The following is a 14,631-nucleotide window of genomic DNA, read 5'->3' on the forward strand; positions in this document are numbered from 1 at the left end:
CTGAACAGGTGAACGAAGTGTCAAGTCAAAACCAAACGAAAGAGGAGGAAATAAAGATATCTGAAGGAGCTAAAAGAATCAGAAAACCAAACCAGAAGTATAAGTCACCGGAATGGACGTATGTGGCACTGCCTGAAGAAGGAGAAGAGGTAGATAGTCAAGGAAATCCAGAGGAGGCTTTACTGAAAGTGGTTGAAGAAGAAGAAGCTGTTGGAATCCTGAGAGTTATCTTGTCCGACATTGGAGAAGAAACGGATGTTCAGGACCTGATACAGTTTGATGATGATGAGGACAGAGTGAAGAATGATGAAAACCCAAATTGAGTAAATCCAAAGAAATCACTTGAAGAAGAAAGTGAAGAAGTAAATTAAGAACTAATAGATTGTAATAATCTGGTGGGTACTTGCTGCCCTAAAAAGTTTGGTAAAGGAGTAGAAGAGGCTAAGTCAAAAGACACGGTCAAAGTAACAAGATGGCTAACACTGAGAATAATCAAAGTAGATGTACCTTCATGAAAAGATGGTGCAAGATATGCTGCTGCTGTACAAGATTATTAATGCTACTTTGGAGCGTGCTTGCTCTACTGATCTCTTTTAGAGTAACTATAGACACTTTAGAAGGACATACTGAAAACAGGACTAACATAGGGAAGAGTTCACAGAAGATAGTTCCAACTAGAATTAGCAATGTATATATACATAAGGATAGGTCTATTAATGATTTTTCTAGCAATGTGTTTTCAAAATTATTGTATGAATACGTAAAGACAATGGATGTAAGGGATTGCTACGTCTGTATGCAATTACCTGCCTCTGTTTCGGAAGGAGTGACTTATCATCACCTTCCGGCTACGTATGGAATTTCATGTAGTGTGTTGATTAGTATATTTTATCAATTAGGGAAATTAGATTATATTATGTCTAACTTAGATAATATTATTGGGCAACTGCCTATGAATAAAGAACTGAATCCTGCTAAAGAGGCTAACACTTTAGGTGAGATTTTTATAGAAATTAGCGAATTAACATTAGAACATGTTTTCAGAAATAATTTAACCTGCAGTTTGAAAGAGGAAGAGAACACTTTTCTGGATATGGTTGAGAGAAGAAGGTTGAACATGCACAAGAAAGCAGAAGGGCAGAAAATGAGTGAAACAGTGTGGGATATTGAGAAAGAAAAAGAGTGGAAAAATGGAGCCAGTCCAACTATGGCTATAGACGCACCACAGAAAGGCAAACTATGCACTACCAGGAAGAGATCCCAGTATGATTATTATTTCATAGGGACAAGTGAGTGCCATGATACATACTTTATTGCAACCGGATGAGGATTTAGAGGAGGAGAAGATCCAGTTTTCCCGGGAGTGTATTATATTTGTGGGAACAAGGCTTATTACCGTTTGCCTGACCATTGGTTTGGCACATGTTATGTTGGCCTGGTCTTTCCAAAGATTTTTCACATGGATAGAGTAGAAAATGACGAACAAACTAATGCATTAACACGCTATAGAAGAGAAACATGGACAGAAATTGTAGGAGATATTTTTGGAGCTTTAATACCAGCAGTGGGAATTTCATTGAATGCATTTGGAATTCGGAAGCTGTCAACAGTGGTGGATCGCTTGTCAACAAGCACCGCTGGAGGCTTTCTTTTGGTAAATACTGAAATGGTTGCTTTACGCGCTATGGCGATGCAAAATCGACTTGCCCTTGACATTCTATTGGTAAAAGAGGGTGGAGTCTGTGGAATGCTGAAAGTTCAACATTGTTGCACTTACATTCCTGACGAAAGCAAAGATCTAAAGGTCTATATCAAAAATATTACTGATTTGCATGAAGAATTAGTACCACTGGAAGCAGAAAGTATCTGGACTAAAATGGCTAATACGATGATTGCTATTAAGAATTTTGTAGCAAAAATAGGTAGTACCATTTTTGGTAAAATATTATTTCCATTAACGTGTGTAATTGTTGCATTATTAATTCTTAGATTAGGGTGTATGTGTTGTAGATACAGAAGAAATAAAAAGAAAACAACACAAGCAAAATGTTAAAAAGAGACAAAAGAAACCAGAAAGAGATCCACAAGAAATAGAATTAGAAGAATTGAGGGAAAGCATGTGTATAGAAACTAAAAGAGAAGATGATATGGAAACAAGGGTTTGAAAAATGAACAAGAAGACATTTTGAATTTCTTCAAAAGGGGGAAATTAAATGGATTTTTGGGTCTTGATTTTTGTGGTGATAAGATATCACCAAAGGGGGGATTGATGGAGCAGGGTTTTCAATAGAAACCCAAATACCTGTATGTCATTATTAAAAATACTACTGATTAATTAGTAACTACTAAAGATTTGTCGAGTCTTGTCTAACCAACCTTATTAACAGAAGAATTACATGTGGGAATGCAATTGCATGGCTAAAATAATAAAGTGAACTAAGTTGGTGAGCGAATTGACAGCTGAGAGGGGGGCAAGATGGCCACCACTACGTTGTGCTGAGAGGTCGCATCCTCACCCTCTCCTGCATTTATGGACAAACTGCTGTGTAAGATGCTGCGCTACCTGTGATGGAGCTTGTACGATGGTGGCATAATGGGGTACATAAAGCTCAGCATATTAAGGAACAAGTGCTCTGGATCGGAAAGGGCTGGCTTCGAGCTAATCGAGTAATCAAGAGTTTTTTAGACGGATATCTGATGGCCCCTAAAATACCCAACCGGGTAAACCAAGAGAAGGCGAGTGAAAGGGGGAAAAAGACATTGGATACTGCAGCGAAGACTGGAACAGCAACTGTTAGCTTAAAAACAGATACTCCCGTGGGGAAGAAGAATACCGGCGCGATCAGGAAAGTGACGGAGAAAGTGAAAAATGGAGACGCACGGAAACCGAGTGTGGCTACTAAAAGCAATAGTGGAAGTACTGGGGGTGACCGCAACGTGAATAAAGTGAACCCCGGGAAAGGAGACGGGAGAGGAGATGAAAAGAATTGGGATGCGGGGATGCGGCAACCTACCATGGAAGAGATTCTGTCAGCGAAGCTCATCGTGACGCCGGAGATGCCGGATTCCCTCAATGAAACTGACGGAGCTGTCATCCTGGCCTCGGGGAGCGTCCTCGAGGACGTAACAGATGGCGGCGGGAGTCAGGCTACGAGGCAACAAGGCGAGCTGGGGCCGGAGCCGAGAGTTAAGCAGAAAACTGCAGAAGCGCACTTGCAAGCGGCAGGTGGGTTAGACATCGGGGGTGAGCAGCAAAAAGGATACAATGATGGAGGAAAAGAGGGGCCCAGAGGGGGCCTGGTTATTGATATGAGGAGTACGGATGGTACCACTGTCGATATGTTGGGAGCCTTAATGCTGATGGAAGAAGAGATGAACTCTTCAAAGAAAGTGATCGGCGTCTGGGGCAGTAGGAACAGCGTAGAAAGTCAGAGCTGCTTAAAGGGGCCAAATACCGGTAAGCACCCTCAGGGGGGAGGAGATTGCACCTCTCTAGAAGGGGAAGGGGAAGGAGAATTCTACTCGGTGAATGAAGATTCAGTGTCAGTACTTTCATCAGAGTCCAACACAGAGGACGATGACCAGGACCATCAGGAAGGCACTGATTCTGGCACCAGTACATCAGGGAAAGAATCCACAACGAAGAAAAGTCATGTAAAATTAAAGAGACAGAACTCTGACTCACCTAGACACCTAGATAAACGGTTATTGTGGGATTACTCTGCAACCTCGCAAGTATACCAGGAGGATAGCAAATCCGGTAACGTCATTGAGGGTGCGGTAGCTGGCCCTACTCCTCCCCAACAGGATCCCTTTCATACTTTGCTTACTACAATGAAGCAGATGCAAAGTGAAGCAAGGACAGAAAGCCGTAGGGCGAGACAGGCATCAAAGAAAATTCAGAACAGCTTAAGAAAGGTTAATAAATTATACGATGTGCTGGTGGATCGTGTAACAGAGGTAGAGGAGCGCACCGGTAAACTTGAAGATGATGTCGGGAGATGGCAATTATTCAAGACGGAGCAGGAAAAAATGGCTGCGGATATGTGCTGGAAGATGGAGGATTTCGAAAATAGGCAGAGGAGGAACAATGTTAGACTGCTGGGTGTGGCGGAGGGGTCAGAAGGGCAGGATGTTAGACAATTTGTGGTTAATCTTTTGAAGGGGGCCTTTCCAGAATCTCAGTGGCAGTGGGAAAAAGAAGTACAGAGGGCGCACAGGTTCCCATTCACTATGAAGAAAGCTCAGGCCACAGGAGGAGCAGGGAGGGATGGACAGCAGAACCACCCGAGGGCAATACTAGTGTACTTAGGGAACTTCTTACTCAGGGAGGAGATCTTGAGTAAGGCAAGACCAGATAGCAGAAGGATTTTTGAAGGTAACTCTTTCTTTGCTAGACCCGACTTCTGTCATTTTACTATAGAGAGGAGATGGAAGTTAAGGCAGATGATTGCTCCCTTTCAAGCCTTAGGTTTGGAAGCATATTTATTATACCCTGCCAGGCTTAAGGTGATTGTGAGTGGGAAAATATGGATGTTTACTTCTGAGATCAAGGCTGAGCTCTTCTTGGTGGAAATGAGGAAGCAGAAGGGGGGTTAGAGTACTTGTACGTATCAAAGTGTCACCTGAATATAGACAATAGGGCCAGGGGAAAAGGGTAGCACAGTAAAGCACAGAAAAGTTAAGGCACCTTGCGGGAGAGGGATGCGACTCGCGCAACACAAGGCGGGCACACATAGGTCACTGGCCTATTTGCCTGTAAAGGGGAGGGAGGCGGGGGGGTTGTGCAGGGTGGGAGAGGGCGGGGGTGGTCTCAGGGGGGGGGGAATAGTAACAATTATTGTTTGGTATACTTCAAGATTTGGCACATTGTTATGTATGCAGGAAATATTAGTTGTACACAAACTGGTTTGAGGATGGTAAATAATGTTTATCTTTGGCATCTACAAATATTAGCATTATGGCGTGCAGGATAGCATCAATTAATATATGTGGTCTCAACGAGGGGAACAAGAGGATGAGAGTGGCAGCGTATTTAAAAACTATGCAATTGGATCTGATATGCCTACAAGAGACCCATATAGAATTAAGTAGGACATACCTCTTGGAGCAATTAGGGTTCAAGGTGTTGGCAAGTACTAAACAGGAGACTAGGAAGAGAGGGGTGGCAATTTTGGGCAGACAAAGGGACGTGGTTGTAGGGAAAAAGAAGGAAGATCAATGGGGTAGATGGGTTATTTTGGAAGTATGCTTTAGGGGACAGAAAATAACTCTTGTTACAATTTATGGATCTACGGAGGATGACCCAGGTGTATTCCAGTTCTTAGATATGGAGTTAGCCCAGTGGCCTGAGCCCATAGTATGTTGTGGTGATTTTAACATTCATGACTTAGACAGCTCATTTACACGCCAAGATGCGATATACCGGGGTAGAAAGAGGAAAGTATTTAGGGCACTAGCTGATATGGTTACACATAATGCCTTGGTGGACCCATGGGTAAAGCTACATCCCTACTTAGATGGAAGCACCTTCTTCTCCGCCCCGCATAAATCAATGGTCAGGCTTGATTATTTTTTGATCTCTAACTGTCTACTCTCGGGGTCACAAGTGGAGAAGTTGCCTAGGGTGATATCAGACCACAGCCCGGTGATTCTTACTCTTAAAATTGGACAAACACCAAGGACACCCTCAGCGTGGACTTTTGAGAGGGGCTTATTAAAGGATCCTGCATATAGGGAGCACATGACAGCCTGGATTAAATGTTTTTGGGATGTTAATAGGGGGACAGCAGCCTTGGGAGTGGTTTGGGACACCTTTAAGGCAGGAGTACGGGGAGCAACAATTAACTTTGTTGGGGGGAGACAAAAGAGAGAGAGAGTTAAGAGAGAGCAGGTTGGGCAGAAATTATTGAGAAAGGAAGAAAACCTCAGCAGGGCCATAGCACAGAATTTACCCTTAGAAGAACACTTGATGGAAATTATAGCTCTAAAAGCTGAAGTGGTGGAAGGGTTCGCTAGGCAAGCTGCAGATAACTTTCTAACAAAGAAGGAAGAAACGTATGAACTTAGTGAGAAGGTGGGGCGAGTGTTGGCAACTAGAACTAGGCAGAGAGTGGCTGCAGCTGCAATAAATGAAATTAGGGATGTATGAGGGAATATGGTTACGGATACTAACTTAATAAGGGAAGAATTTAGAAAGTTCTATACAGATCTGTATACCCCAGAGGAAGCAGTGAGTTTGTTGGAGGTCGGTAATTATTTGTGTAATATCCCCCCTCCGATAATGTCCGAAGAAGATAAAGAGTTATTAGATGGACCGTTACAGATGGAAGAACTTAATGAGGCCCTCGGTAACTTACCAGGTGGTAAAGCAGCAGGGCCAGATCAAATTCCGGTCGAATTTTACCAAATATTCAAAAATGTACTCCTGTCAGGCATGTTCCTAATAATGCAACAAGCGCAGCTAGGGGAATCCAGTCCGGAATCATGGGGAGGGGCTGACATAATTGTAATTTTGAAAAAGGGTAAGCCGCCAGAAATGCCAGGGTCATATAGACCAATCACATTAATGAATTCTGATGTTAAAATATACTCTAAAATCTTAGCAAAGAGGCTCGCGGGGATTATTGAGCAGTTGGTAACACCCACACAGCATGGGTTCATTCCTGGTAAGGGGACAACACAGCACGTTAGGACTGTTATCACTATGTTTGACGTTGTAGGTATCCTAGGGGGTCCTGTCGCAGCACTTTTTTTAGACGCCGAGAAGGCTTTCGACAGGGTCTCCTGGGATTACCTTTGGCAGGTTCTGAGGTGGTGTGGGATGGGGGAACCGTTTATTAAAGCTATGCGGGTACTCTATAGCACCCCAACAGCAAGAATTAGAGTGAATGGTGGGCTGTCGGATACAGTAAAAATTGCTAGGGGGACTAGGCAGGGATGCCCCTCTTCCCCCCTCCTTTTTGCATTATATCTTGAACTGCTACTACGACGACTCGAAGCTAATCAAGAGATACCACCAATGAGGGTAAACAGCTGCAGTGTCAAGACTCTGGCCTATGCAGATGATGTAGCTATTCTGACCCCGAACCCCACTCAAGCTATAACGGAGGTTGAGACAGAGGCCCAGGCATTTGGACAGATATCGGGCTATAGCTTAAATAGATCAAAGACGCAGATTATTAAAAATAGCAATACATTATGTAATGATGATAGGGTGGCTAGCTCAGCAGTATATCTAGGGGTGTTATTAACGGCGGACCTAGATAAGATTGTAAAATTGAACCTGACCCCTCTGATCGATAAGGTAAAGAGGGAACTGGAGAGGATGAATAACCTACATCTCCCTCTCATGGGGTGTACCAACGTGATTAAAATGCTGATCCTGCCCAAATTTTTATACTTTTTTCGGGCTATCCCTTTGGTTTTTGAAGGTAAATGGTTTAATCTGTTAGAGAGAGTTTTGAATAGGTTTATCTGGGCGCATGGGAAAACCAGGCGGGCCTATAGATATATGACCCTCCCAAGAGAAAGAGGGGGATGGGGGACCCCTGATTTTAGGTTATATCAAATGGCGGCAGCACTGCAATACATGCAGGGGTTGATAGGGGGTCGGGGACTCGACACAGGAGCTGTGACCCTGCCCATAGAGGTTTATTCTATAGTATTGGGGGCAGAGACAGAAAATAAGTTTTTAAATAGAATTGAGTTTGGATATCACAAAAGGACTAGATTTAAGACCGTAGGGGCAGCAATTAGGATTTGGAATACTTTCCTTAAAAGAATGGGACTGGGAAGATATAATAGATATGTCAGGCTTTATAAGAATAAGTCCTTCCCTGCAGAAGTTTTTGCTGATTCGACAATGGCGAGGTGGACTCAAAAAGGGATAGTACAGATTGGGGATTTAATGGATAAGGAGGGGATAGTTCAGTTTGCAGACCTTACCCTTAAGTATGGTATTGAGAGCAAGGACTTCTTTAAATACCTACAGGTAAGGAGTTTTTTTTGTCGAAAGCAAGGTGGGAGTATGGGATTTAACACTAACGAAATATTGGAGAAAATAAAAATTGTAGAAGACTGCACAATTAGATCCTTCTACGCATGTCTAGTAAAAGGAAAGCTAGATGATATTGAAAAAGTTAGTAATAAGTGGGTTGGAAAACTGGGGGTGGAGCCCGGAAGTTTTCAAGAATCCTTGGACTTGGGTTGTAGTATTTTGTGTTCGGGCCCCCTGCAATCACAACACTATAAGACTTTGTTCTCATTGTATCACACTCCCGCGAGAATATCTAAATGGGGAGGTTCCACTGGCACTACTTGCCCTCGTTGTAATGCAGGTGACGCAGATTTAATCCATATGTTTGCTACCTGCCCTCAGTTGTATACTTTGATTAAAAACGTAGAAGATTTTCTCGGTAATACATTGGGTATACGAATAAAATTGTCACCTACGATGATCTTGTTGGGGATAGACAATCAAGTTGGATCTGAACATAAGGAATTTGTGTTCATGGCTGCTGCAGTTTTGAGGTTGTCAATAGCAAGAGCATGGTTAGACAAGATACCCCCGGGAATGCAAGTATGGCTGGCAAATCTATTATTTTGTTATAACCTTGAGAAAACAATATATGCACGTAAGGGGAAAAGGGGAAGAAGGCTTGGTTTAAAAATTTGGGAACCGATAGCGAAATGGAAAGCGAGCATGGTATTATAGGTTAATGTAATATAATATGAAACATAGATGTACCAAAGAAGGTACCTGCTGTCTAAAATGTGTTTTAGGTTATTTTGTATTGTTTAAACTTCAAACCAGTCAATGTAGAATACTCGAAGATTTAAAACTGACTGGAAAATGTACTAATGTATGATATGTAATACAATGTGTATATTGTGAGGAAAACGGGATAAAATTAAAATAAAATAAAAAAAAAAAAAAAAAGAAACCCAAAGACCTGTATGTCATTATTAAAAATACTACTGATTAATTAGTAACTACTAAAGATTTGTCGAGTCTTGTCTAACCAACCTTATTAACAGAAGAATTACACGTGGGAATGCAATTGCATGGCTAAAATAATAAAGTGAACTAAGTTGGTGAGCGAATTGACAGTATAGATGTTGCTTATGTGATGTTATTATGTTTTGTGCTTAAAATTAATATGCATTAATGGCTTTTGATGTCGCAAATGGCTAGATAAATACATACACATAAGGGTATTAGCAGGGGAATAACACTGTATAATCATTTCCATGTGGTAATTCTGTTTTGTGTTTTTTCCGCTTAAGTTGACCATTGTGGCCTGCTGAAAGATGGCCACAACCCGCAGCCTGCATTCGAGTAGATGTAATATGAAAAGAGGCTTTGCGCTGACTGCGACCCTGTCCTCTACATGAACCGAAAAGCCATGTACATGACGACAAATCTGGGAGTATTGCCAGATGCCCCTGAAAGTGAAGAAAATGTTGCAATTCTATAATCCGACCTGAATGAACTTATAATGGTCCCATGGATGAGATACATTTTATCCTGAGGAGACAATTCAGGACCTGGAGGGGCGGGGTCCAATATATACAACATCATACAGTAAAGAGAATGAATACCATACCACCAGAGCCCTCACACACACAAACAATCCGGTATCAACAAGCAAATAAAAAGAGTTCTAATCCCAGAAAGCGGGGAAGCGTCCTAATGCTCGCAGTGACAGACCCTGGACAGCAGCTGCAGCTGAGATACAATATCTTAAAAGAGCCAAGCGCTGCTTGCTTCAGTAGAGACTGCAATGCAGAGAAGCCACGAAACACAGTGCAAAGAAAGGAGATATGTGTTTGTCCTCGTCCAATGCCAAGCACTAGAAGACCAATTGCAAAGGAGCACACGTTACAAGAAATGTCGCGAAAAAACGCGTATTCCTCAAATGTCAGCAGTAGAGAACACATTAGAAAAAATGATAAAACAGAATGGCAAGTAAGGAAGCAATCGACAATCTATTGTTAAGATTTATCACAGGCAAAAATGTTAAGAGCTGCAGCATCAGAAAAATATCTGCGGAGGGTAGCACTGACTTTAAGGGCAGACAGCACGGGCAAGGAGCTTCCAAGAGCCCTGTGGCACCGTCTCTGGGCGAAAGGGTTCAACAAACGTCGGGTGATTTCGGTCTTCAAAGGTCATTTATATCTTCAGTACCCAAATCATTTTACCAGGACAAGTAAATTGTATATTTATATCTAGTAAAGAAGAAAACCGTTTATTTAGAAGCTACAGGCCTTTGAAGCCCGTGCACATATTATCGCTGTTTCATATCCACACTGAAAGGCATGAACTATCTGTGCCAGAAAGAGAAAAAGAAGGACAGCTGAAATGAGTGTAGGAGGTTTTTTATGGCTAGCCCCAGCCGCACCAAATGATGCAGATAGCCGCGCCAAATGATGCACATAGCCAAATGATGCAGATAGCCACGCCAAATGATGCAGATAGCCAAATGATGCAGATAGCCACGCCAAATGATGCACATAGCCAAATGATGCAGATAGCCAAATGATGCAGATAGCCACGCCAAATGATGCACATAGCCAAATGATGCAGATAGCCGCGCCAAATGATGCAGATAGCCAAATGATGCAGATAGCCAAATGATGCAGATAGCCACGCCAAATGATGCAGATAGCCAAATGATGCAGATAGCCACGCCAAATGATGCAGATAGCCGCACCAAATGATGCACATAGCCAAATGATACAGATAGCCACGCCAAATGATGCAGATAGCCGCGCCAAATGATGCAGATAGCCAAATGATGCAGATAGCCACGCCAAATGATGCACATAGCCAAATGATGCAGATAGCCACGCCAAATGATGCAGATAGCCGCGCCAAATGATGCAGATAGCCAAATGATGCAGATAGCCGCGCCAAATTATGCAGATAGCCAAATGATGCAGATACCCACGCCAAATGATAGAGAGCTGCGCCAAATGATGCAGATAGCCACGCCAAATGATGCAGATAGCCGCGCCAAATGATGCAGATAGCCAAATGATGCAGATAGCCACGCCAAATGATGCAGATAGCCAAATGATGCAGATAGCCAAATGATGCAGATAGCCGTGCCAAATGATGCAGATTGCCAAATGATGCAGATAGCCAAATGATGCAGATAGCCAAATGATGCAGATAGCCAAATGATGCCGATAGCCGTGCCAAATGATGCAGATAGCCGTGCCAAATGATGCAGATAGCCAAATGATGCAGATAGCCACACCAAATGATACAGATAGCCGTGCCAAATGATGCAGATAGCCAAATGATGCAGATAGCCACACCAAATGATGCAGATAGCCACGCCAAATGATAGAGATAGCCGCGCCAAATGATGCAGATAGCCACGCCAAATGATTTCACGGGTAAAAATGACCCTTTTTGGAAATGTGCAACATTCCGTCCATCATCTTGTGTGTTTTGCTGTTCGCCCTATGTGGGAAGGGTATGCCCAGACATGGGTCCTGTGCTCACTACCCCACTGGAGTCAAGCTATCCTGGCTGAAGAGGGGTGAAACCCCGAAACCGGTCCTAGGATGCTTGATTCCGGTCCAGGGAAGACATGGCTTGGCAGTTTGGGCTGGACTGTTCCCATGAGGCACAGGGTCAAGACTGAGTTGCATATGGCCATGTCTAAACTGGGGTGGCGTGGTGAGCAAAATAACGATGGATTAAACCCAGATCTGTGACTGAGGGTGAATGTTTTGCCAATGTGCAACATTCCGTCCATCATCTTGTGTGTTTTGCTGTTCGCCCTATGTGGAAAGGGTATGCCCAGACGTGGGTCCCGTGCTCACTACCCCACTGGAGTCAAGCTATCCTGGCTGAAGAGGGGTGAAACCCCGAAACCGGTCCTAGGATGCTTGATTCCGAAGGGAAGACATGGCTTGGCAGTTCGGGCTGGACTGTTCCCATGAGGCACAGGGTCAAGACTGATTTGCATATGGCCATGTCTAAACTGGGGTGGCGCGGTGAGCAAAATAACGATGGATTAAACCCAGATCTGTGACTGGGGGAGAATGTTTTGCCAATGTGCAACATTCCATCCATCATCTTGTGGGTTTTGCTGTTCGCCCTATGTGGAAAGGGTATGCCCAGACGTGGGTCCCGTGCTCACTACCCCACTGGAGTCAAGCTATCCTGGCTGAAGAGGGGTGAAACCCCGAAACCGGTCCTAGGATGCTTGATTCTGGTCCAGGGAAGACATGGCTTGGCAGTTCGGGCTGGACTGTTCCCATGAGGCACAGGGTCAAGACTGATTTGCATATGGCCGTGTCTGAACTGGGGTGGCGTGGTGAGGAAAATAACGATGGATTAAACCCAGATCTGTGACTGGGGGTGAATGTTTTGCCAATGTGCAACATTCCGTCCATCATCTTGTGGGTTTTGCTGTTCGGCCTATGTGGGAAGGGTATGCCCAGACGTGGGTCCCGTGCTCACTACGCCACTGGAGTCAAGCTATCCTGGCTGAAGAGGGGTGAAACCCCGAAACCGGTCCTAGTATTCTTGATTCCTGTCCAGGGAAGACATGGCTTGGCAGTTTGGGGTGGACTGTTCCCATGAGGCACAGGGTCAAGACTGATTTGCATATGGCCATGTCTGAACTGGGGTGGCGTGGTGAGCAAAATAACGATGGATTAAACCCAGATCTGTGACTGGGGTGAATGTTTTGCCAATGTGCAACATTCCGTCCATCATCTTGTGTGTTTTCCTTTTTGGCAAAGTGCCTAGCTGTAGTTTTTTAACCCTAGCTCTGCCGGCACCTACGGAAACCTACCAAACCCGCACATTTCTGAAAACTAGACACCGTGGGAAGTCCAGCGAGGTATGGCTTGCGTGGGTCCCCTAACATTCCCCAGCCCACAATCCCCTGCAAACCATATGCAAAAATTTTGTGGATCCACACAGATTCCAGAACTTTTTACCACAGAAATGTGAGGCAAATGTGTTTTTTTATACAAATTCTTAGGTTTGCAAGGGATTCTGGGTAACAGAACCTGGTGAGAGACAGTCAAGTCACCCCATCTTGGATTTCCCTGGGTGTCTTGCTTTAAAAAATGTATAGGTTTGATAGTTTTCCCTAGGTGCCAGCAGAGCTAGGGTTCAAAATCTACAGCTAGGCACTTTGCAAAAAAAGAGTCAGTTTTCACTGTGAAAATGTGGTGTGGTTAAGTTGCGTTTTGGGCCGTTTCCTGTCACGGGCACTAGGCCGACCCACGCAAGTGAGGTACCATTTTTCTCAGAAGACTTTGGAGAACGCGGGGTAGGTGGAATTTTGTGGATCCACGCAGATTCCAGAACTTTCCACCACAGAAATATGAGGAAAATTTGGTTTCTTTGACAAATTTTTAGCTTTGCAAGGGATTCTGGTTAACAGAACCTGGTAAGAGGCAGTCAAGTCACCCCATCCTGGATTTCCATGGGTGTCTAGTTTTCAAAAATGTACAGGTTTGCTAGGTTTCTCTATGTGCCAGCTGCGCTAGGGCCCAAAATCCACAGGTAGGCATATGGCTAAAAACAAATCTGTGCCTAGTCGGCTTTCTGCTGCCCTGAGGTGGGGGATATCAGAGGGTGGGGTTGCCCCGATATGCCCCAAGGGGGGCAGAAACACTGTGGCTATTTATTTGGGGGTGGGGGCATTGGTATGCCTTTTCTGGGCATTCCCCACCCCAGGCATAAAAAACACCAGCGTAATCATTGGCATCTAGTGGGCTTTTTGCCCCCCTCGGGGGGGGGCAGATTGGGGGCCACTGCCCCCATCTTCCCCCAAGGGGGAGCAGATAGGCTGTAATTTTTGCAGGTGAGGGCAGTGGCATGCCTTTTTTTTGCAGCACCCACCCTAATAAAAATTGGCCCAAAAAAAGCTCTGGCGTCAAGTGGGCTTTTTGCCCCCCTGGGAGGGCAGATTGGGGGCTACTGCCCCATCTGCCACCCAGGGGGTGCAGTAAGGCTGTAATTTTTGCAGGGGAGGGGGTGGGAGCATGGGCATGCCCGTTTTGGGCAGCCCCTAACCTAATCCAAATTTGCCCCCCAAAATCCCTGGTGTCTAGTGGGCTTTTTACCCCCCCGTGGGGCAGATTAGGGGCTATTACCCCCATATGCCCCCATGGGGTGGGGGGGCAGAAAGTCTACTAGACACCAGGGATTTTTTTGGGCAAAATTTAATTAGGGTGGGGTCTGCCCAAAACGGGCATGCCAATGCCTTCACCCTAATTAAAATGTGCCCCAAAAAATCCCTGGCGTCTACTGGGCTTATTGCCCCCCCCCCCGGGGGGGCAGATTTGCTGTAATTTGTGTGGGGGTGGGGGCATGGGCATGCCCGTTTTGGGCAGCCCCCACCTTTATTCAAACTTGCCCTAAAAAAATCCCTGGCATCTAGTGGGCTTTTTGCCGGGGGGCAGAAAGTCCTGTAGATGCCAGGGATTTTTGGGGGCAAATTTTAATTAGGGTGGGGGCTGCCCAAAACGGGCATGCCAATGCCCTCACCCTAATTAAAATTTGACCAAAAAAATCCCTGGCATCTACTGGGCTTTTTGCCCCCCCGGGGCATATTGGGGGCTAATGCCCCCATCTGCTCCCCAGGGGGGGGC

The sequence above is a fragment of the Triturus cristatus genome, chromosome 8 (genome assembly GCF_964204655.1).
Source record: "Triturus cristatus chromosome 8, aTriCri1.1, whole genome shotgun sequence".
Taxonomy (NCBI): Eukaryota; Metazoa; Chordata; class Amphibia; order Caudata; family Salamandridae; genus Triturus; species Triturus cristatus.